Source organism: Gavialis gangeticus, unplaced genomic scaffold, assembly GCF_001723915.1.
Source record: "Gavialis gangeticus isolate Ggan-Ray unplaced genomic scaffold, GavGan_comp1, whole genome shotgun sequence".
Lineage (NCBI taxonomy): Eukaryota > Metazoa > Chordata > Crocodylia > Gavialidae > Gavialis > Gavialis gangeticus.
In genome coordinates this window covers 15,083,339-15,087,313 of record NW_017728980.1, presented here as the reverse complement: position 1 = coordinate 15,087,313, position 3,975 = coordinate 15,083,339, and positions in this window count along the sequence as shown.

Below are 3,975 nucleotides of genomic sequence, written 5' to 3'. Positions count from 1 at the left end.
ACACACTGATTCAAGGGTACCACTCATCCCCACTCATTACCCAGCCCGGCAGCAAGTCCTGCTCACCAGCATTTCCATCTCCTGTCTCGTTGCAGGTTATTGTGCAAAACGGAGTGAGGAGCAACAGTGGTGCATCCCTGGTGTGAAGTCAACAGAGCGAGACAGCAAGGATGTATGCCACAGGTGGGGTTGTCCCCCACTCTTTGCTTTGCTTTAAAGAAAAAAACAGGGAAGGCAGGAAGAGCAGCTATTGCTCACGGGCCGTCCTGCCTTCCCCCATCCCTAGGGCTCTGGGGGAAGAGTGAAAGCAATGCCCTCTCCTGAGGTTTTAAGTTTCAGACATTTTATGATGGCATCTAACCATCTCTATTAACAATGATAGTCTTTCACCACGTAGCTATAAAAACGAGCAAGCAAGACTCCAAGCCACTCACTCGTGCTGAGCAGCAATTTATCTCATGATCCATCCCAGTGACTTGTAGGGAATGAGTCTTGAAAGTATCTGTTCACAAAGGGGCTTTGCAGTCTGACTCCTAGTGTTCTGGGGAGAGCAAAGGGCAAGGTTCGGAGAGGACCTGCAGCTAGACAAGTTGGACTCTAGGACTGTCTGGGAAAAGAGGGTTTTTTCCTGTTTGAATGTTTCCAGCACCCCTTACCCCTAATGTCTGTGCTTCATGGTTTAAACAATTGAGAAGCCGTCACCAACAACATCTCACCAAGCCGAAACCAGGCTGCCAAATCCATGCTGTAATTACCAGTTGTACCCAGTTCACAATATATTTTGTAATATCTCTGTAAATAAAATACAGCAAAATGAATAAAATGACATGGAAATAGGCCTGGCTGTAGTTTAAATTCAGGGTCCGGATAGTCTGAACGACTGCAGGCTAGATGCATTAGAGTCAGTTGCTGTTTTTAAAGGTATGAAATGCACTCTGAGGATAAAGGTCTTTTCCTCTCTGTGCAAAGGTTTGGGAATATCACCCATTTTCTGTTTAAACAGAGGAGCAGAAAGACAAAGCCATTGCCTGCTGAAGGCTCTTGGCAACGAACTGCCCTCTGTTCTCTATGCATTTTCCTCTATGCAACTAACACATGCAACGTGTGCAATAAGCTACCCTGCAAATGAGACAATCATGTGTCACAAAAGGAGATGACGAGGGTGTAGTGTCTCTCTCAACCATGTTGCTAAATGGAAGGGGAGGTCCTAGCTGAATGGAAAGGGTTCTTCTTCATGACGTTTCCAGGTCTGTCCATAGCTGCAGCTTTCGATAGAAAGTCACCTCTCCAGCATCTAAAAGCATCTCCAGCTCATGGCAAGATGTGGGGAGGGAAAAAGGGGTTTTGAAGATTGATTCAGGTCACAGCTGACGCATGGGTCCATCACGGGAACACTAGATTCACTTCCAACACCCAGGTGTTACTTGATGCTACCTGCGTGAAATGTTGCAATGGAAGAGGAGGTGACAGGATGTGGCCAATTTTTCCTTAGCGTTGACACGACAATATCCAGCGATTAGGAGAGATTTGCTATAGTGACATTAGCAGGATTATGCGTAAGAGGAAAAACAGCCTCTCTCACAAAAGCACAGGAAACCATCAAATCCGTTTTTGATCAGGAAATTGGAAACACTAATTTGAGAGATCTCGGGAGCAGGGCTCCGAGCGAGAAGGAAATTATCTCTTCTTTTCTCCCCTGAATGGTTCCAGCTCGAGCCAGCTGAGTTCATCCCATGATGGGAATTGGTCCAGACTTTATTAAGAATTTCAAAACAATGAAAGTCAATGCATTTTGTGTTAATAAAAAAACCCCTCTTGTCCAATTTTTCAACAATATTAACCATTACAGAGGGAAGTTAATGGGAAAATCAACCACAGATTGATTCAAAACAAATAGAAAGCAATGTGCACAGAGTTCCTTTGTAATTCAGGATGCAATGTCATGTTTGGTTATCTCCGTGGATGACACCTGCCCCTGGGCAAAGGACCAGCACAAGGCCCGAGCATCAGGTGAATCCTCAAAGCAAGAATCGAGACTGCATGCTGAGGTTTCGCGTCTTGTATGGTACTATCTCAGGATGGATGGGGACTGAGGCCCTGGGTAGAAACTGCCCTAAATGAACATTTAATTCTAAATCCAGACCCAACCACAGTCATTTGACTCATCTGAAATACTAATTCCCCCACAGAGCAGAGAGCTGTTGCAATCATCGAATCATAGAAAGTGAGGGTTGAAGGGAGCTCAGGAGGTCACATCTGTCCAGCCCCCTGCTCAAAGCAGGACCAGCCCCAACTACATCATCCCAGCCAAGGCTTTGTTGAGCCAGGCCTTCAACACCTCCAAGGACGGAGACCCCACCACCTCGCTGGGTAAATTGTTCCAGTGCTTTACTACCCTCCTTGTGAGAAAGTATTTCCTAATATCCAACTTAAACCTCCCTTGCTGCAACTGGAGCCCATTGCTCCTTGTCCTGTCATCTGCCCCCACTGAGACCAGTCCAGCTCCATCCTCTTTGCAACCCTCTTGCAGGGAGCTGAAGGCTGCTATTAAATCTTCAGTCTTTTCTGCAGACTAAATAGTCCCCCTCAGGCACTGATATCTGCTTTCCTCTCTCAAGAATTACCTCCTAGACCAGTGGTTTCCACCCTTCTTTTACCGCAACCCACTGCTGGGAGCAGAGCGCGGCAGCAGCAGCAGCCCAGGTCACTCCCAGAACAGCTCGTCGTTTGTGTGCAGCACCACCGGCATTGCCCCCATGACCCTCATTTGGGTTGTGATCCAAGGTTAGGAACTGCTGCCTTGGACAAGGACATCACCTCCCAGAAGATGTACCCCTGCTCACCAGGGAAAAAGCAGCTCTCCCATTCATCCCCGTGCCCTTTCCCCTCCTCATTCCCAACACCTGGGATTCTCAATAGCCTTGCAGAACAGCTGTGACGCAGGTGCCCCACATCTAAAGTCGCATTGCTGTGTTTTTGTGGGTGGCAAGGCCAATGGCAGTCCACCTGCCTCAGGGAAGCTTCTCTGCTCTCTGTTCTCGCACCAAATTCCTACCTGCGAACATGGCAAAATATAGCTCTTTCCCACCGTGATATTGTGCTGAAAACCCTTTTGAGAGACGGGTTAATTTGTGTCAGAAAGTATTATTCTGCCCGCTCTACAGGGGATAGTATTAAGTGCAGAGCGGGAGCCATCATCTTGTTCTGCGTTTGTACTCCATCAAATATACCGATATCCTCGTCTCATCCGTTGTGGGCACTCAGAGGGCCTGCTGCATCCAGTAGAGGAGCCACAACTTGCCTAACTCCATAGCAAGAGGATCAGGATGAGTATCTGGCTCCTGTGGTTGGACTCAGATTCACTTTTCTATCCCTTCCAGAACGTGCTGCTGGTGTAGCAACCCATGGAAAGGCGTGCACGCTGGCACCAGAGAAGGTTATAAGATTTTTGTACTTTGTGCTAATTAGAAGATCTGATTTCTTCCTTGCTGAGAGACAAACAGGGCTTAGAGGTGAAGTCCAGCCAGAAAGAACTGCTGTCATCCTTGTTAGGGTCCCTATTTATGGTTCCTTCTTAATGAGTCAAGTTGCGGTCCTGTTGAATGAGAACTCCCTGCCCTGCCTTCCTCCCTCCGTTAGCAGTTCAATGTAGCTGTGTGCAGTAGCAGGATATGTCTCTTATTATCTAGAGGCAGGTGGACCCTGCCCGCATGGCTCTTCAGCCTGCCCACTGGCTTCCACTGCAATTGCGATATCATTTATTCCTTCTGATTAAAGGGCAAACTAATTGCAATCGCTCCAACCGGTTGATTAAATCACATGGAAGTTACTTCAGTGACTTAAAAACCCTTCTTTCTCTATCTCTATCTGGGGAAAACATAGCTCCATGTAAAGGGCTCAGGAGTGTACAGTTTCACGACCATTTGTAAATGCTACGTGGTCAGTGTGTAATCACCTCCGGCTGTTACACATCAA